Source organism: Budorcas taxicolor, chromosome 13 (genome assembly GCF_023091745.1).
Source record: "Budorcas taxicolor isolate Tak-1 chromosome 13, Takin1.1, whole genome shotgun sequence".
Taxonomy (NCBI): Eukaryota; Metazoa; Chordata; class Mammalia; order Artiodactyla; family Bovidae; genus Budorcas; species Budorcas taxicolor.
Window position 1 is genome coordinate 59,161,738 of NC_068922.1, and position 20,810 is coordinate 59,182,547.

Here is a 20,810-nt window from a genome sequence, read left to right on the forward strand (position 1 = left end):
ATTTCGCAGCCGCCTAACTCTCAACAAAACCTGGGGATCGTGGGACCCGCACGCCTTATACCATAAGGATTTGGGGCTGAAGGGTGGTCAGCGGCTTCCCTCTGTCGCCACCTAGAGAGCCTGCACTCAACATACGCGCTTGAAGCCTGGACCCCAGCCCCCAATCCGCTCGGATGGCGCTGGAGACCGGAGGCGACGAGGCGTATGCGAGGACCGTAGCGCTACTACAGTGCGCCACCTCCCAAGATGCGTCTGGAAACAAGGCTTCCAGCCCCAGGCGGCGGGCGTCCGCCGCTCCCACCCCCACCCCCAGCGCAAGCCCGGGAAGGCGGCCGGGCGGGTCGAGCGGGATTGGAGCAGGCCCACGACTCCTCTTTCCGCCCCAGGGAAGGGGCGCCCGAGCCGCAGGTGGAGGCCCGAAGCGCGATTGCGGGCGCCGCGCACCCAACAAGGTGCGTGTCCCGCCCCGCGGAACAGCGTGTGCTCCGGCTGGGACCCCAGTGAATGGCAGGACCCGGTGAAGCAGAGTCGAAAAGCCCGGGCCTACAGCCACCCAGGAGGGCCCCCATTCACGCCCCATCCCACACTCTCCCTTCGCGGCAATGGCACCCATCCGAGGGACTCTTGCCGTCCAAGAGCATCCGAATTGTCCAAGCCCACTCAGGCGCACGCTGGGGGCGCCACATGCATCAATTCACCGTCGCTTCAAAATAGCAATCAAATAAAAATAGCAATTGTTTTAGTGATATTCAAAGTGGCGGCTACACACAAACAGATGCTTCTCGTCTTAGCCCAGGGTCCAACCCAACACTTTTCTGTTTCATGCCAGGCAGGTCCTCGAAGGAGTTTCGCAGCCCTTAGTTTTTCCTCGCAAACACTCTCTCAAATCAACAAAAGCGTAGCATCGAACAGAGAGGGCCCGGAGGACCCCAGCTTCAGAGAGGCTCTGGAGCGCAGAGGTCTCGGGGAGAGTTCCTAACTTGACAACCATCGCCCCGTTTCTCAGAACTACCTCAAAACCACAAATTTGCCTGCTGTTCAAAGTCACTTATCCTAGCGGCTCTCGGGCACCTATCAGACACAAGCTGGCTCTCACCTCCCCTGCCCTGGGGGACCCCCGCCCTCAAAGGTGCCTGTTACCTCTCCACCCACTAACGTCCCCGGGCCCATCCGGGTGCAGCCTAACCGCTCGGGGGCGCAGGCAGGAGGGCTGAGGCGAGAACCCAGTGTCCCCGGAGGCTTTCTCGGCTCGGCGTCCTGAACACCAGGCACCTCCAGGCCAGCTAAGCCCGGCGGCCCTGGCCTATTTATCAGGTCGCCGCCAGGCGAGGAGGAGACCCACTGTGTCCAGGTGCCCGGCGGCGCGGATTCGGCTTCCCGAGCCTAGAGTACGCAGAGCCCAGGGGCCACGATGCACCCTCCACTGGCGCCCATCCCACCCAGGGAACACCCCACCACCCCCCACCCCGCCCCTGGCAGCCTGCCCGCCCGCACCTTTCTCCCTGCCGACCCCTGGATCTGCCCTCCACCCAGCACCTCTCTTTTCACCTTTAGGTACTGGAGATTCATGTTGCCAGCTCTTCGACCCTCTGCGAGCTGAGGTTTTTTAAGAATGGGAGCTACGGCGGCAACAGGTCCCCAAGGGCCGCGTCGTGTGCCGTAAAATGCTCGGAGCGTTTATTTAATTAACAGAAGGGGGATGGGGGCACAATTCACAGCCAGAACGGGCTATCGCGATTGGAAGACACACCTGAAGGCCCTGGTTACTCCTCCCCCGCCCTCCTCCCCTTGGAAACTGTAAAATCGCCTATTGAAAAGGGTCTTCCGGGCGTTTTGAATGATTTTTTACTTGTTTCTAACAAGCGGTACCTAGGACTTCCTCCATCACAAAATCATTTTACTGTGTACTCTACGCCTTGCAGGCAAGGGACATTTTAAGTGTATTATGTCCCCAAAGCCAGATCTATTAACATTTCCGTCAATTCTCCGGGGTTCAGTTCTGGCATTGGCAAGAGGCGCCTCGCAGGTTTCCAGTCCAGGTAAAATTGAATCGGGGGCAGAGAGTTCCCTGGAGAAGAATGAGGTGGGTGGGTTTGGGGTTCTTTAGCGCTATCGAGATTTGTTGACACCTTGGTTTTCACAGGCTATTTGCCTTAAGGTAAGAGGCACAGTACCTAGGTTACTTTAAAAAAGAGAAAACACAAACACACCTGATAGCCCAATAACATGCAGTCTTCTTAAGGAAGATTATAAACATAAAAATAAATGTCATTTGTTGACTGCACCATCAGTTTAAACATCAGGGGACCCACCGTGACAACCCAGGTCAGCAGAAGGAGAAACTAGCTTAGCACAGCAGTTGCCTTTCAGCATCTGAGTCCTTGATGGTTTTCACAGAAATCTTCCAGGCAACCAAACAGCTTCTTCTCCAGAGAGGTGAGTTTGAAAACTTGCTCCAAATTTGTCTACATGTGCTTTCGAAGTGAGAGGAAAAAAGTGACAGGAAAACTTCAGATTTCAACCTACTGGCAATCTCTCCCAGACATTCTCTGTCTTCAACAATCTTCAGAGGCACTGTTGTTAAAAGACACCAAGAAATTTTTATAATAGAATCATCCGTGTAAAGAAATGCACGTTTTTGCATTTCTCCAAACAAAAAGTCATGGGAGCACAGCCACAACTTGGTGTCAATGGGTTTAAACATTCACTCAGCCACCAATTTGGGCAAAAAATAGGCATAATGTAAGACTACAGGGAAAATAGCTTAGGTGAAGGTGCAAGTAGGGTTTTGATCATCAGTACTGTTCTATTCTAAAATCAACACATGCTGTGCTTTTTGGTCACTTTTTGATCCCACCTGAATAGTGAAAAGGTCATAGGCCACATTTTGGGGTATAGTTACACCCAAGAAATAGGATGGGACTTGTTGGGGGAAGGTTATGGAGAGAGAGCTGACCTTTTTTTACTTCATTCTGCTTGGGGTTTTGTTCCCACCTGTGGGTAGGGGTGCAATTAATGTGTCTGGTATTAATTATTTTTTATTTTATTTATTTATTTTTGCCTGCACCACACAACTTGTGGGGTCTTAGTTCCCCAACCAGGTATTGAACCTGGGCCCTCAGCAGTGACAATGCCAACTCCTGACTGCTGGCCCACTGGGGAATTCCTGCCTTAATATTTTTTAAAAATGAACACACTAATCACTGTTAACATCCTGGTTTTGTTTCAAAATTTAAACCAGAAAGGAAGATTATTGTTGTGTCTCTGGTTTTCTTTTGTTATTACTGCTATGCTTACATAACTTTTATAAGTTTTTTCAAAAATGCAACAACCACTGTGAATGCCCGAATGTATTTATTTGACCTCAGGAGCTGAAGCATCTTGTACTGTCACAAAACATAATTATGAAATATTGGCACCTGGAGAGGGTGTCAACCACCCCAGGGTCTCTTTAGACAGCTTCTACTAGTGGGGTCTTCAAGGAAGCTGGAGCGAGACCCCATTCAGCAGGAGCGCTCAGCAAACAGGCAGCCACCTGTGTCCTTTCTCCTCTGCCCTCTCGTTTAAATCCTACAAATCAGGCTGCAGTATCTCCAGTTTAACCCTGGCATCTCCCTCACGTGGCACACAAACGTTGGCTTTCCTGAACCTGGTGCCAAGCACTTGAGTTCTGCATGTAAGAACTCATTTCAGTGGGGCTGTCGGCCCGAAAACAACAACATTAAAAAAGCCAAAATGGCACCATGGCAACCTAAGGATCTGAAGGGGAACCTAGCCAGCAAAAATCCATGGCAGATTAAAACCAGAACCTAAAAAGAAGAAAAGATACTACTCTTTAGATCCACTCTATAATATAAAATAAATATCAGTTTTGAAGTCCTCTTTAATACCAGGAATGCCAACAAAAAATCTTAAAGATATATATATATATATATATATATTTTTTTTTCTCACTTAACAAAATCTGTAGCCTCCAAAACTAAGAACTGGAGAACTGGAGGGACTTCCCTGGTGGGCCAATGGCTAAGACTCCATGCTTCCAATGCAGGGGACCTGGGTTCCATCCCTGATCAGGAAACTAGATCCCCCATGCTGCAACTAAGACCCAGCACAGCCAAATAAATAAATAAATATTAAAAAACTAAGAACTGAAAATATTGTGTACCATATCTTGACAATATATTGTCAAGAAAATGACAATATATTGTTTAGAATATATATTTGCCATTTTCTTTTCATGAGAAGCTTTGATATGCTCAAAGAAGATTCAGAGCACTACCCTGCCCTAGTTTATCCAATTTGACAATAATGAGTTTTCATTTTGCTGAAAAATGTTCCATGGCTGCATAAGCAGACCTGTAATAACGAAGTTCATTTTCATTTATTTGTCCATTGAAAAGCTATTTTTTATTAGGATCTCAAAGTGAAGTCGCTCAGTCTTGTCCAACTCTTTGCGACCTCATGGACCCCCATGGAGCCTATCAGGCTCCTCCATCCATGGGATTTTCCAGGCAAGAGTGCTGGAGTGGATTGCCATTTCCTTCTCCAGGGAATCTTCCTGACCCAGGGATCGAACCTGGGTCTCCTGCATTGCAGGCAGACGCTTTACCGTCTGAGCCACCAGGGAAACTATTAGGATCTCAGACATAGCATAAAACAGTGATTCCCAAAGTGAAGTCCAGGATCAGGAAGGTGAGTATCACCTAGGAACTCGAAGTCTGGGGGTCCCACCCAAGACCCACTGAATCTGGAGTTCAGTGGGCAGAGCCAGCAACCTCTGCCTGGACCCAGCCTTCAGTTGATTCTCTAGCTCCTTGAGACCCACCGGCTTAAATGATTCATAGGAAAACAAGTGTGAAATTATTTCTTCCCCATTCATATGTGAGACCCAGAAACTGTATATAATGAATCAACTGCACATGTTCCAAAACCATAACTGCATCGTTTAGGGGGTCCTCCATCCGTCTTTGTGGTGCACGGTCACCTAAACTCTTTCTGTGTTGAAAGGATGTGCTTTAATCTTGTCACACATATTGACCTTTTAAACAAGCAATTTTCCCTGCTCGAAACCATTCATGTAGGCTCTTTGTTTTAAAGAAACAGTTTTTCATTCATGCAGACAAAGTTATAAAAATTCTATCAGTTATATGTATTTGGGACCTGGGGAAGAAGAAGCAAAGAAGTTGAACATGATTTTTTTTTAAAAGAATTTTATTGTTTCTTCCTGTTATGTCCCCTCCCTCACCTAAAGGATTAGATTATAAATATTATATTCAGGAAAATGCTGAGGCCCTGTAAGACGTGATTACCTGAAACCAAGACTTCCCCAGCCCCACACCATCCAAACAAGCAAATCACCCCTTTCTCCTAGGGGCGGTTCATGTCTCACCATACCGAACACGAGAAAACAAGATGTCCAAACACCTTTCATTTCCTATCGCATTTAGGGCAGGTGGAAGTCTGGTGGTGCCCTGCACATCCCGGAATGTACCACACCCTGACCTCCAGTAAGAGGGGAAGACCTGGTGGAGACCACAGCCTTTGGTGCCGCTGTGTCTGCTCCAAATCCTGACTCTGCCTCAACTCTGAGTGCCTCAGTGTTTCCATCTGCACAATGGAGATAATAGTGCCTACCTCCTAGGGGTGAGGATATGAGATAGCGTGTATGAAGAGGGTTTAAAATAATGCCTAGGAAATTCCCTGGCGATCCAGTGGTTAGAACTCTGAGTTCTCACTGCCCAGAGCCAGGGCTCAATCCCTGGTGAGGGAACTAAGATCCCTAAGCCTGGCCAATGTTAGCGTTGTACAATATTGGTTACTAAAATCACGGCTGCGTTCTCTTTATCCTCAGAGCACAGGCCGCTCTGTCCACAGCCAAACCTGCTCCTCAGAGGACCACTGGCTGACCCACCACCCCCTCACCCCTCCCACTCTCAGCCACCTCCCTGTACCCCTTATTCACTCAAGTTCACCTCCTAGGTGCACCTGCCAAGTTGGTAGCCCTCTTTTTAATCAGCAAGTGAGAGGCTCTTGGAGACATTCATTCCTCCAGCAGACAGGCGTAGTTACGAGCATCTCTGCCCTGCTGTTGGCAGGTAAGGAACCCACTCTTCTGTGACCTCTAGTCTAGTGGGAGCTACACATCTATCCAACAATGTTTTGAGGCCCTCCTATGTGCCAAGTTCTACTGCAGTTCAGCGGATAATGTTCACAGAACTGACAAAATCCCCAAACATACAAAGTGTATGCTGGCAGGGCCTATAGCTTTAAATGAACGATTACAGAGGGAAGGGAGGGAGAAAAGGAAGGAGGGAATTAAAGAGGGAAGGGAAGCAGGGAGGGATTGCTAAGAGGAGAAATGCTAGAACAGAAGCCAGGGTTCCACACAGGCTGGGAAGGAACTGACTAACCTGTGGGTCGGACAGATGGTGCTGAAGAGATTTTGGTCCAGAGGAGAATGGAAGGAGGCCCTCTGGACTCTGCTCCTATTGGCTTCAGGGTATTCAGCCCAGAGTAGATGTTTAGAGAAGAAATGCTGTTCCCCTCTTGGAGAAGGTCACCAGGTGACCGCTTTCTTCATTGACTGGGCAGGTAGCTTGCCAGGGCCTCTCCCATATCAGGGAACGGTGGTGATGAGGCCAAGTCCCTGCCCTCGAGAAGCTCAGGGTCTCTGGAGACAGACAGGACATACAGCATCAGATGGCACTGGAGGAAAAGCAGGGGCCAGAACAGTGAGGAGACTGGGTGCTTCAAGGATGTAGTCACGTGAAGGAAGGGATCTCTGAGCAGGCACTCCAGTGATGGGTTTGTTTCAAATGCAGCACTAGAGGAAACAAAGAAAGTCCCCAAATTGTCTCATTCCCAGAGATAAACATCATTAAAAACACAGAAGTATAATTCTACACATTCTATCCATAATCTCTATTACACATGACATAGAAGATATCACAAATGTTACGTTATAACTATATTTTAAACAAATTTTAAATAACAATAGCAGTACTTTATCTTCTGCAGTTTGCTTTTTTGCACTTAGATGTAGAATGGGGACTTCTTTGCATGCTAATATATGTAGATTTGGGACTTCCCTGGTGGCTAAAATGGTAAAGAATCTGCCTGCAATACAGGAGACCTGGGTTCATCCCTGGGTCCCAAAGATCCCCTGAAGATGGAAATGGCAACCCACTGCAGTATTCTTGCCTGGAGAATTCCATGGACAGAGGGGCCTGATGGGCTACAGTTCATGGGGTCGAAAAGAATTGGACACTGAGCGACTTTCATATATAGATTCAGTTCTTCCCTTTTTGCTTTCCTCCTCATTTGTCTTCTGTCTTCCTTCCTTTTTTTTTTTTCTCTTTTGCTGGTTTGAAGTTTAATTAATGTTTATGAACGCTGCCACATTAGAATTGTTTACCGCTTCTTGCTTTTGTCCGTTGCATCCCAGCTGACCTGCACCGACACTTACCATGTGTGCCTCAGTGTTCCAGGTCCTTTGCATGTAGTACCCCATTTAATCCTGCAGGAGCCCCGTGAGGTGAGAACTATTACAATTTCCATTTTGCCTGTGTAGAAACCCAGAAACACAGCACTTTAGTAACTTGCCCTTCAAAACCAGGGAGGAGACAGAAATGGGTAAATAAGACCCTAGGTGCTAAGGTGTCTGCTGAAGACTAAACTCATAGCCTAACAAGTTGAGTCAAGCTGTCTTTTAAAATAGCCTGTGGGACAAACAAAATACGGCCACAGGCTCTTTAAGGCCTGAGGGCTGCCAGGGCAAAGCTGCCAGAACAGAAAGCCTGCAGACGGGCAAATGTGATGCCTAGATTCCAGGGGTGATGCCTAGAAGTGGGGTTTGGGCACCAGAGCCTAGGGGAGCAGCATCATCTAGTCTTTACATCCCCGCCAGTGGTGAAGAAAATGTGTCTACCTCCTCCCACTTACAAAGTGGAAAGACATTATTCTACTGATTCTTAATTTTTTCCAGAGCTTCCCTGGTGACTCAGTGTCAAAGAATCTGCCTGCCAGTACAGGAGACTTGGGTTCAATCCCTGGGTTGGAAAGATCCCCTGAAGAAGGAAATGGCAACCCACTCCAGAATTCTTGCCTGGAAAATTCCCACGGGCAGAGGAGCCTGGCGGGCTGTAGTCCATGCCGTCACCAAAAAGTCAGACATGACTTAGCTACTAAACAACAATGACAATTTTTGCTAAATGGCTGGCTCAACAGAAAATGGTACATTTGATTTTCATCTTTTCTATAATTTGCTGGTCACATGTGTGATTTCTTCCACAGACTATTTGTGCTACTTGCCCTTTTTTCTATCGAGGCATCTTTTCTTCAGTATGTTTTCAGCCCTCGCTTCAGGGAGCACATATACTAAAAGCAGAACGATATTTTTTTTCAATGATTTTCATACATCCTTGTTCATCTTTATTGCAGCTGGTGTGGGGGCAGGGAGAGGAGTGGGAAGGGAGATGTATTCATGGTCTAAGGTAGACAGACCTAATTTTTTATTTTTTTATTTTTATTTTTTTTAATTTTTTAAATTAATTAATTAATTTTTATTTCTGGCTGTGCTGAGTCTTTGTTGCTGGGCGAGGGCCTTCCCTAGCTGCAGCGAGTGGGGGCTACTCGCTAGCTTCAATGCTCGGGCTTCTCACTGTGGTGGCTTCTCTTGCTGTGGAGCACAGGCTCTAGGGCTGGCAGGCTTCCGTGGTTGTGGTGTACAGGCTAAGTTGCTCCACGGCATATGGCGTCATCCCAGACCAGGGATCGAACCCCTGTCCCCTGAACTGGCAGGTGGCTTCTTGACCACTGAAGCACCAAATAAGTCCCAGACCTAATTTTCATTTTTCCCAAGAGGAGAGATGCTAGCCAATGGCCCTCACAGTAAGAATGGGCAGAAAGAAACGCCCCTATTCATCATGTATGTTGATCTCTGTCTACATGTATTTTTCTGCCCTCCCATCTGTCTAAAGTGCCGGTGCCAAGCTATGTTTTGATGATTGTAGCTTTTGCCCTGTTTCTATAACTGCCTCATCTCTCTGATTTAAATCTTCCAGAAAAATCTTGGAATCAATGTGTCAGGCTCTTCCCCACCCCCGACACACACACCCACATCCTCCTCCCCCTGCACATACATCTTACTTCCATCTTGAGTGGAATTACTCAGAATGGTATAGCTAGAAAAATCTGGTATTTTTGTACTAACAAGGCTGAGATTAGATGTCTTTTGGGTCTTGGAAGAGACAGGAAGAAGCTAGGCCTGGGGCCGAGCTCTGGATTCAAACTAAGATCCTCAGCTGGGTGATCTCCCCCGACCCCGAGGGGACATTTGGGAAAGTCTGGAGATTCTTCTGCTTGTCACAGCTCCTGGGGTCGGCCCTCCTGACATCTCCCAGGTGGACCCACAGTGCCCAGGATGCCCCCATGACAGAGAGTTATCTGGTCCATAGTGTCCACAGCATCGAGGTTAAGAAACCCTGCATTATTTTGCTTTGTTCATCCCAATCCAGTCGGGGCCTGGAGGAATGGCACCAAGGCACCTTGTGTGACTCCCTTCGGCACTGGCCTGGGGCTGCTCACTGCAGCAAGGAGCCACTGATGGGGCGGGTGGCGGGGGGGAGAGCCTGGGAGGGGGGACAGGGGCGGGGTGGGGGTTGGTTGCAGGGTGAGTAGGTTAAGCTGAAGCAGAACATGGGGCGGTGCAATGTGTCTGCACCATCCCCACCCCTTAGGTGCACTCCTTTTTTTTGTTGTTTTTTTTTTAGGTGCACTCCTAATGGTGAAATCACTTCTCAATTTGCCAGGACCCGGTGCAAAATTATAATTTCGCCAGACCCTTGTTCAAAAGTGAGGAATTCCAGGAGCATCACAGCAGAGCATTAACCAAAGCACAAGGCCCTTCAAGCTCAGCAACCTTGTAAATGCACAGACCACACATCCAGGAAGCTGGGCTGGCTCCCTCCGCAGCTCAGCAAAGCCACTCTGCCCTCACGCACCCTTCCTCTGCTACCGCAACTTGCATTTTCTACTGAAGGATACATCCTCAAGCTCTAACCATATTCTAAGTCCTCATTTTAAAAACCACTGCACAGAATTTCATAATCTGAACTTTGGTGCTATGCACATGTTATCCAGTATCAGGCCTATAGGAGGTTGATGCTCAGTCACTAAATCGTGTCCAACTCTCTTCGTCCTATGGGCTGTAACCCACCAGGCTCCTCTGTCAGTGGGATTTCCCAGGCAAGAATACTGGATTGGGTTGCCATTTTCTTCTCCAAGGGGTCTTCCTGACTGAGGAGTTGAACCCGAGTCCCTGCTTGGCAGGCAGATTCTTTACCATTGAGCCACCTGGGAAGCCCTCAAAACATTTGTTTTATGAACAAAAATGCACCTTTCCTCTAAAGTGTAGAATCCTTGAGGGCCAAAGAATCTGTCCCATTCCCTGTATCTACAACTCGCTAGCAGAGACTAGGCACGTCATTAATATTGGTTAACCATAAAATCTCTTTGACTCTACAAAGAGTTAGGTCTTAGTTTCCTCACCTTGAAGAGGGGGTGGATGAGGGACAGAAAAGCTACATACCTTGCCCCAGGCCACACACCAAATAAAAACCAGGGCTACAGGCTTCAGAGTCTGAAAAGCCTGAGCTGAGCAGAGACACTTAGCTTTCAGAGAGTTATCTAGCCAGGCAGAGGAACAGGAAGGGGAACTTTGGAGAGGAGGATGGGGAGGGATGAAAGGAGACAAGGAGAGGAGGTCAAGGGAGACAGAGCCAGGGGCAGCTGTGGCTTCAGGGGAGCTGCAGGCCGCTTGGGGTTCCCCAGACACGTCTGGTCCAACTGCCCTTGGCAGGTGTGTCCTGTGGCCGTGGTATCCATAAGACCGTTTCAGAGGGTCATGCGAGCACAGCTGTTTCATAACAGTGTACAATGTTATTTGCTTCACTCGGTCAGCATGCTGGAATTTTCCAGAGGCTATGTGATGGCCTATCACAGCAGATAGGAGAACCCGGTTGCCTTCTATTACGCCAGGCATTAAAGAGAGCTGCAAAACAGATAAACAAGCTGACCAACGAACAAATCCCAACCACCGTTCTCACGATGTTTCGTCTTTAGTTTTCGAAAATATGGTTACCTTTTTCATAAAATATGCTTTTAGGTTGATATGTAGTGGGTGTATTATTGTTACTTTTAAATACATGTTTTAAATGACTCAATAATTTCTGATACAGTACTTATTGATAGCCCACATAATCAATTTCAGGTTTTTTTCAATGTGAAGAGGTCCTTAGACAGAAACTTTGAGAATCTCTACCCTTTGGTGACCTTGGTTGGTCACCACCAAGCAAGTGCTCATTTACTTCGTGATTAAATAGGTATATGGAAGGATAAATAAGTTGATAAATACATGAATGAAGAATTGTGTTTTTGAGATATCTGTACCCCTACGTTCTCTGCAGCATTACTTACAATCGCCAAGATATGGGAACAGCCTGAATGTCCATCAACAGATGAATGGATGTATACATATATATATATCTCCACACGTGTGTCAGTTCAGTTCATTTCAGTCGCTCAGTCGTGTCCAACTCTTTGCGACTCCATGAATCACAGCATGCCAGGCCTCCCCGTCCATCACCAACTCCCGGAGTTCACTCAGACTCATGTACATCGAGTCAGTGATGCCATCCAGCCATCTCATCCTCTGTCATCCCCTTCTCCTCCTGCCCCCAATCCCTCCCAGCATCAGAGTCTTTTCCAATGAGTCAACTCTTCACACAAGGTGGCCAAAGTACTGGAGTTTCAGCTTTAGCATCATTCCTTCCAAAGAAATCCCAGGACTGATCTCCTTTAGAATGGACTGGTTGGATCTCCTTGCAGTCCAAGGGACTCTCAAGAGTCTTCTCCAACACCACAGTTCAAAAGCATCAATTGTTTGGTGCTCAGCTTTCTTCACAGTCCAACTCTCACATCCATACATGACCACAGGAAAAACCATAGCCTTGACTAGACGGACCTTAGTCGGCAAAGTAATGTCTCTGCTTTTGAATATGCTATCTAGGGTGGTCATAACTTTCCTTCCAAGGAGTAAGCGCCTTTTAATTTCATGGCTGCAATCACCATCTGCAGTGATTTTGGAGCCCCCCAAAATAAAGTCTGACACTGTTTCCACTGTTTCCCCATCTATTTCCCATGAAGTGATGGGACCAGATGCCATGATCTTCGTTTTCTGAATGTTGAGCTTTAAGCCAACTTTTTCACTCTCCTCTTTCCCTTTCATCAAGAAGTTTTTTAGTTCCTCTTCACTTTCTGCCATAAGGGTGGTGTTATCTGCATATCTGAGGTTATTGATATTTCTCCCAGCAATCTTGATTCCAGCCTGTGTTTCTTCCAGCCCAGCGTTTCTCATGATGTACTCTGCATATAAGTTAAATAAGCAGGGTGACAATATACAGCCTTGACGTACTCCTTTTCCCATTTGGAACCAGTCTGTTGTTCCATGTCCAGTTCTAACTGTTGCTTCCTGACCTGCATGCAGGTCTACTCTCTTAGCAACTTTCAAATATACAGTGCAGTCTTATTAATTACAGTTGTCATGCAGTATATTGCATCCCCATGAATTATTTATTTTATAACTGGATATTTTGACTTTCCTTACCTCTTTTGCTTGCCCCACACCGCTGTCAACCATCAATCTGTTTTTGTATGTTTGAGCTTGGGGTTTTGATTTCACTTTTGTTTAAGATTCCTCATGTAAATAAGATCATATGGAATTTGTCTTTCTTTGCCTGATTTGTTTCACCTAGCGTAATGCCTTCAAGGTCCATCCATGTTGTTGCATATGGAAAGACTTCAGTCTTTTTTGCAGCAGAATAGTATTCCATTGTATATATGTATGTGTACTTTGTGTGTATCGCAATAAACTGTGGAAAATTCTGAAAGAGATGGGAATATCAGACCACCTGACCTGCCTCTTGAGAAATCTGTATGCAGGTCAGGAAGCAACAGTTAGAACTGGACATGGAACAACAGACTGGTTCCAAATGGGAAAAGGAGTACGTCAAGGCTGTATATTGTCACCCTGCTTATTTAACTTATATGCAGAGTACATCATGAGAAACGCTGGGCTGGAAGAAACACAGGCTGGAATCAAGATTGCTGGGAGAAATATCAATAACCTCAGATATGCAGATAACACCACCCTTATGGCAGAAAGTGAAGAGGAACTAAAAAACTTCTTGATGAAAGGGAAAGAGGAGAGTGAAAAAGTTGGCTTAAAGCTCAACATTCAGAAAACGAAGATCATGGCATCTGGTCCCATCACTTCATGGGAAATAGATGGGGAAACAGTGGAAACAGTGTCAGACTTTATTTTGGGGGGCTCCAAAATCACTGCAGATGGTGATTGCAGCCATGAAATTAAAAGGCGCTTACTCCTTGGAAGGAAAGTTATGACCAACCTAGATAGCATATTCAAAAGCAGAGACATTACTTTGCCGACTAAGGTCCATCTAGTCAAGGCTATGGTTTTTCCTGTGGTCATGTATGGATGTGAGAGTTGGACTGTGAAGAAAGCTATTGATGCTTTTGAACTGTGGTGTTGGAGAAGACTCTTGAGAGTCCCTTGGACTGCAAGGAGATCCAACCAGTCCATTCTAAAGGAGATCAGTCCTGGGATTTCTTTGGAAGGAATGATGCTAAAGCTGAAACTCCAGTACTTTGGCCACCTTGTGTGAAGAGTTGACTCATTGGAAAAGACTCTGATGCTGGGAGGGATTGGGGGCAGGAGGAGAAGGGGATGACAGAGGATGAGATGGCTGGATGGCATCACTGACTCGATGTACATGAGTCTGAGTGAACTCCGGGAGTTGGTGATGGACGGGGAGGCCTGGCGTGCTGTGATTCATGGAGTCGCAAAGAGTTGGACACAACTGAGCGACTGAACTGAACTGAACTGAACTGAAGAAAGTAGATCTTAAAAGTTCTCATCATCAGAAAAAAAATAATTCTGTATCTTATGTCTGGTGATGGGTATTAACTGGACTTCTTGCAGTGATTATTTTGCAATATATACAAATCATCATGCTATACTCTAGAAGCTAATATAATGTATGTCAATTACACCTCAATTGAAAAATCAATAAATTCACTTTTTAAAAGAATTATATATTTTGGATACATTAGAGGATACAAGATATACTGTTCTGAACATCCCCAGAAGGAAGGAGGGAGGCAAGCAAGGACAGCTCCCTTCCTCTTGACAGCTAGAGTTTCCTCTTTTATAAATGGGTACAGTAAAGGGTCCCCCTAAGAATGTTATGCTTAGGTTCCCTGAGTCAGAGAAGTCAGCAAAGGGCCTGGCCTGGGGAAGGAAGGGTGGCTTATGAATACAATAGAAAAAAAAATTTTTTTAATGAATACAATAGACACCTTCTCGATTATTCGTTACTTTGCATCTACTGTGGGGCCCTCCCTCCCCACCCTCCATGCCATCTCACTTCTAGATTTATTTGCCTTTCTCCTTCTGTTTGACTGAAGGGAAACAGACGGTGCAGGGACAGTCTCTGGCGAGGTCAGCGAGTCTGCCTCTGCACCTCTAAAAAGGCTGGCAGTGGTGGGAAGAGTGAGTGGGCAAGGGGAGGAACTGGGGTCAGGCGTCCAGCGCCAGCCTGATGGTGGTGGCCAGCATCCCAGTCCTAACACCCAGCACTACAGAGCGTTGACTGCACATCCAGGACCTTGCAGCACATCCTGTATCCTTCGAGGAACTTTTAAAATCTCCGCCGGCCAGACACCCCCAAGTTTTCCCAGTTGATGGAGTTGGGTGGGCAAGCGCAGGATACAGTGCTCATTTCTAAGCACTAGGAGTTGGTGGAGCCCCGGAACGAAGGAGTTTGGGTGCTAAATTCCACCAAGTCTTAAACCAGACCCCAGAGGAGGGAGGGGGGCGGACAGAGCAGAAACCTCTGCCAGGCCAGGCATTCTCAAGCTCTTGGGGTTTGTTTGGGGTGAGAGGAGCGAAAAGCAGTATCTGGATTCCGAAGTGGGAGTTTTGACCTTAAAAGGTCGCTTGGTGGTGCGCTCAGTGTCCTTGTGTTCCTGGGGCCTTGGCACCTAAGAAGGCTTGATTAACTGGTCCCCTCCTGGACTGGGGCTGAGTCACCTTCTCAAACCGGCCTCTCCCTTGTCACTCGGCTCCACAGTGTCCCTCCACCCTGCGATTCCCTATCTCTGTCCAGAGTTGTCTCTTTTCTATCTTTCATTCCACAGATATTTATGGAGCGCCTACACAGTCCCAGGCCTTGTGCTGGGAAGCTCAGAGGGAACGAAAGAGGCTCCAGCCCCTGGCTTCGGGGCTTCCCGTCGCCGGTGGGAAACGACATCTTGACAAACAACCACACAGCTCATCACTTTACGGAGGCATCAGTGCCCCAGAGAGACAGGCTGCTGAGGGGATAAGGCAGCCCAGCCTATCCTGGAGGTCAAGCAGGCGCTCAGAGGAGGCAATACTGAAACCGAGAGGGGTCAGGACAGAGAGCAGATCTTCAGAGGAAGCAGCAGGGAGGGGAGGGTGGGCAAGCCCTGGGGCAGTACACGCTGAGCTTAGGAGTCGGAGCTGCTGAGATGGAGTCAGAAGCTCTGTGCTTCAGTCCACACACATTCTTCCTGTTATATCCAGACCCCACTGAGCACTGTCCTACCAGAGGCTGTGTGGTAAATGAGATGCTTTTCTGAGGCTGCCCGGGTGGTGGATGAGCAGGTCCTTCCATCTTACAACAGATGTGCCTTGAGTACCTCTGGGTACCAGGGGATGGTAGGGAAGGGAAACCTCAGAGTTTACCATAGAGACCACCATGAACCCTGCACCTAGGACAGGTCAGACATCAGGAGGAAAGGCAGAAATAGGAAGTGAAGGGGCGTGTGTCTTAGTGTGTGTGTGTGGCAGGGGGGTACCCGCAACTGTGGAGGTGACTCCCTGGCACCCAGGAGGAACCCCAGGCACACAGAGGTTCAAGACTTGTCCTTCCCAGCCCAGGCAGATAGCTCAAGGATGAGACTCCAACACCAGCTGCCAAACCACTTACCTGATGCAATCACCTTTTCAAACAGCCAATGACTCCAACCAAAGCCACTCACAGGCTGTGGAAGGTCTGGGTGCCATGAAGATGTGGGAGACTGCTGTAGAATGTAATGGAGCAAGAGCCCATAGAATCTATGGGGTTTGCTGGAAGACTATACTAATATCTGTTTAGTTTCTGAGATGCTACAACTGGGACTTCCCACTTGTAGGAAGGACTACTAATCCAGTAGTTAGGACTCAGTACTTTCACGGCCATGAGCCCACGTTCAATCCCTGGTCGGGAAACTAAGATCTCACAAGTCACAGGGCACCTCCAAAAAATTAAAAAATAGAAAAAAGGCTGCAAACAATTTCATCTCACACTTCCCCCGTGTAGAGAAGGCCACATCCTCACATGGTCACATTTGTACATTAGGATAAGTATGAACATCCTAGTCTCTCCCCACCAGTATCCATGATTAACAAGTTTGGGAAGGGTCCTTTGAGTCCTTTTTCTATTTAAGCCCATTTTCTGCACACAACCTACAAAGGAGAGCTTATTCTTTGCTACTTGATGTGAGTTTTCCACGTGGCAATATTCTTGGCTATGCTTCTTCACTGTTATCTGCAGCTCCATCTCATTTTGTAGCTTCTGCACAATCCAAGGGTGGAGACAGTTTGGTGATGACTAATCTTTCCCATGTTGATTGTATTTCATGCTATTTGCCCGAGCTTCCATCACAATATCTTTTTACCTGTCTTATGTCAAGAATTCTCCTAGAATTTATGTTTGAGGTTTGGGTAATGGGATTGTGGTGAGCACATTTGTGTCTGTTGGAGTTTGGAGGGAGAAGACTCGTGTTACAGTTTGCAGATGGAGAGACATATCCATCAGCATTGGTTTTTACGTTCCTCCCATTTGAAGTGCTACCGCCGTCACTTCCTAGATTCCCTTATAGGCGTGGGGCTGTCGCTGTCCTGCATGTTGGTTAAATCCTCTATTCCTACCCCTGTTTCAAGACAGAAGGCAAAATCTCTCAGACGCGTTCCCACACCTGCCTCAATTCACTGCATTCATCCTCCTTGAGAGCTTCACAATCTATCTGGTCTGCTCCAGCCCTCAACCTACGCTCTTCCCTCCTCCTTCCAAAAATCTTGCTTTAAGTATTGCTCTAAATGTACAGACAGGTCTTGAGACACCTGAGATCTTTATACTGATGAAGCTGAGATTAGGTCCCTTTTATGTCTAGGAAGGACAATAAAACACCAGCCTCCTGATGCAGAGCCCTCGGGTGAGAAAAATAAAAATCTGGATGGGTGACCCAGAGGCTGGCCACAAGGGCATAGAGTCCTCAGTGACTCACCTGTGCTCTGGCCTCTGGCGGGCTTCCTGGATTTCTTCCAAAGGACACAACCTCGGGCAAGGGTGTGCCGGCAGGGCTCCCAGCCCTGAGGGGACCCACCCACCGCAGGGTCCCGTGCATGTTATTTTCAGTAGCTGTTGTTTGTATCAACCTCTATCCTCATAGGAACTCTTCCTGTGGGTAGAGATGAAATAGATTTTTTTTAATAGCTGATTCATATATTGATCACTTGGGTTCAGGGCTTCCCTGATAGCTCAGTTGGTAAAGAATCCACTTGCAATTCAGGAGAACCCGGTACCGGTCCTGGGTCAGGAAGATCCTCTGGAGAAGGGATGGGCTACCCACTCCAGTATTCTTGGGCTTCCCTTGTGGCTCAGCTGGTGAAGAATCTGTCTGTAATGCAGGAGACCTGGGTTCAATCCCTGGGTTGGGAAGATCTCTTGGAGAAGGGAAAGGCTGCTCACTCCAGAATTCTGGCCTGGAGAATTCCACGGACTATATAGTCCATGGGGTCACAAAGAGCCGGACACGACTGAGCAACTTTCACTTTCATATTGATCACTAGTAAGTGCTTTCTTTCATTGTTCAAAAACTTTGAGTAGACTTTCATTCAATAAATATTTATTTTATGCCTCGTGTCCTAGCCAAACAAAAAAGCTATGAACACATCCAACATCTGGAGGTGAGGACCACTGAGCAAAATGAAGAAAGAGGAGAGAGGCCAGGTGGGATGCTGGAGTGGTGGGGACAAGGCCTCAGGAGCCAGTGCAATTTAAACAGGGTGTCGTAATGGAAAAGAGGATAAAAAAGAATGTGTGTATGTGTAACTGAGTCACTTTGCTGTATAGCAGAAGTTAATACAACATTGTAAATCAATTACATACTTCAATAAAAAATAAAACCATAAAACAAACGGAGAGAATGGATACATTTATATGTATGGCTAAGTCCCTTTGCTGTTCAGCTGAAACTATCACAACACTGTTGTTCTGCTATACCCCAAAACAAAAGAAAAAATTTTAAAATAAATAAAACAGAGTCTCAGAAGAGACTTCACCCAGCTTATATATATAAATAATCACAACTTGCAATTATTTTGTTTAATTATAAATTTGCCACCCATCTTCTCCACAAGAGTGGGAGCTTTAGAATAGTGGGGTCCTCTCTGTCCCCAAGATCCTTGGTTGATGCCTGTGGCATGTCAGACTCTCACTGTGGGTGTAATCCTTGAAGGAGACGTGTAGCTAAGCAAGATCCAGGTCTCAGGGAGAAAGTGGATTAATCCAGAGTGGGCTAGATATGTTAGCACAGTATACATACAGTCACTTGTGGTTTTCCTTCAAATGGAGGTTTGGTTTCCGTGGGTCTGGATCCGGGATTTTGCAAGATCCTGGGGATGCGGTGGCCCTAATTCTCAGATATCATTCGCTGTTTGTTTAAATGCCTTATGGTGTTGGGCAGCTTTAGGTCTTCCCCTGGCCTGACTGAAAAACACAATATGAAAGAGGGACTGTTTTTTGTTTTTTTGTTTTTAAGAGGGACTGGTTATTAGATGCCAAGAAATGGTTATTAATTTCTATCGGGAATAATAACCATGTTGGGTTGGGTGATTAGAATAACAATAAACAAGCAAACAATCTTTATCTGTTTATTTTTAGGTGAAATGATACAAAGTCTTGGTTCGTCTTAAAATAATGATGGGGGAGTGGAGGAGATGGACGGAAAGCAAGTGGCAGGAAGTAGTGGTGATGGAAACAGCGGTGAGTCTGAGGGAGGGGTGGGTCGCTGTACAATTCTCTTTACTTTGGGATGGGTTTGAAAATTTCTCCAATAATAACAAATAAAATGCAAATAAGATGTGAGCTCCATTTTCAAGAGAAGGCAGTTGAGCTAAAGTTGAAACAGGGTCGTGCACACAATAGCTGCTAGTATAAATCTAATTAACATCATTCTTATTTAAAAGACTGAGTTCCACAAAGTCAGTGTCTCAGTAACCTGCATAACAGGTCACATTCAGAAAGAAGTGTTTCATCTGTGGATTCTTCTTTTCCTTTTTGTGGGAGGTGTGGTCTAATTCCTTTCTCTTCCTGGGGCCACACCCAATGCATAACTATCCAACTTCATGAAAACTGCTATTAACATTTTCTTTTAACACAAATTATTCACTCACAAAGGAACGATTACAGATCTAAGGAACCACTGTTTATGCTGGCTACCTGGGAGGGCAAGGGGACGTGAATGGGTGGGAACACGGATTTGTACTCCCACTTTATAACTCTCTGTTGATTTTGTTTGCTTTCAAGTATTTTTTTTTAAGTTACCCACTAATGCATAAATATATTTTGGTTATAAAACATTCGTGAAATATATATAAATATATAGCTACATAATCTCCTTGGCTTTCTCCTAGAAGTCAACCTTACTCCTGAGTTTAATCCCCAGATAACTGATATATCCTTGGAATCCTTTTTCTTTATGTTGTTGTTTAGTCGCTCAGTTGTGTCCGAATCTTCTGCGACCCCATGGACTGTAGTCTGCCAGGCTCCTTCCTCTGTCCATCGAATTTCCCAGGCAAGAATACTGGGGTGGGTTGCCATTTCCTTCTGCTGAGGATCTTCCTGACCCAGGGATCGAACCTGAGTCTCCTGCATTGGCAGATGGATTCTTTACCACTGAGACCCAGGGAATCCCTTTTTCTATATATTGAAGTATATCTCTCTGCGAGCAGCTTTTATTAAGAGTTTATTCTTTGCTATTTTACACAAATTTACCACCCAGCAATACAGTTGGCCATGCTTCTGCATTATTAGCTATTGACTTGTTTCATTTTTTTAAATACCTGCAAAAAAGTGGATTTCAAATTAATCAATAAAAACAACCAATATTTCTCTCCTAGGGTAGGGTAGTCCTGCTGGATGACCTGAACTTGAAGGGTTTGTTATTTAGTAACTGAGAAAATATGTAGAAGAATCTAGAACTCTCATCATATCAGAGGGCAGTGAATCTATGAGGCACCCCTTTCCTCATAGTGTGGTGATGAAGGGAAGGCCTGGAAGGCCCAACGGGAGACAGAGCCAAATGGCCTCGGCACAGGATTGCGGTGGTCTGAGACAGCCCAGTGGATGACCATGATTTCTCTGCACTTCCCAGGTTCAGCCAACTGTGAAAGATGGTTTGTTATCAAAGTTTAGATAAAAGCAGCCAAAATGACACAGGCTCTGCTCCTCACGGGCTGTGTTACTCGAAGGAACAGCACTGATGCACCGCACAGATGGGTAGTGGAACAGGCTTGTCTGTTACTGAAATGCTGGAATTCTGAGCAGCCTGAGAAGTGCCACTTGGAGATAGTGCCTATTAGCAGGCAAATGCCCTCCAGCATT

At 46.5% G+C, this 20,810-nt stretch overlaps 1 non-coding gene across 1 annotated transcript; it reads right to left on the reverse strand.

Moving 5' to 3' along the window:
- Positions 1-4,554: 4,554 nt before the first annotated feature.
- Positions 4,555-4,627, reverse strand: TRNAC-GCA (transfer RNA cysteine (anticodon GCA)). Its single transcript has one exon. It is a non-coding gene; the product is annotated as a tRNA-Cys (tRNA).
- Between the last annotated feature and the right edge of the window lie 16,183 nt (positions 4,628-20,810).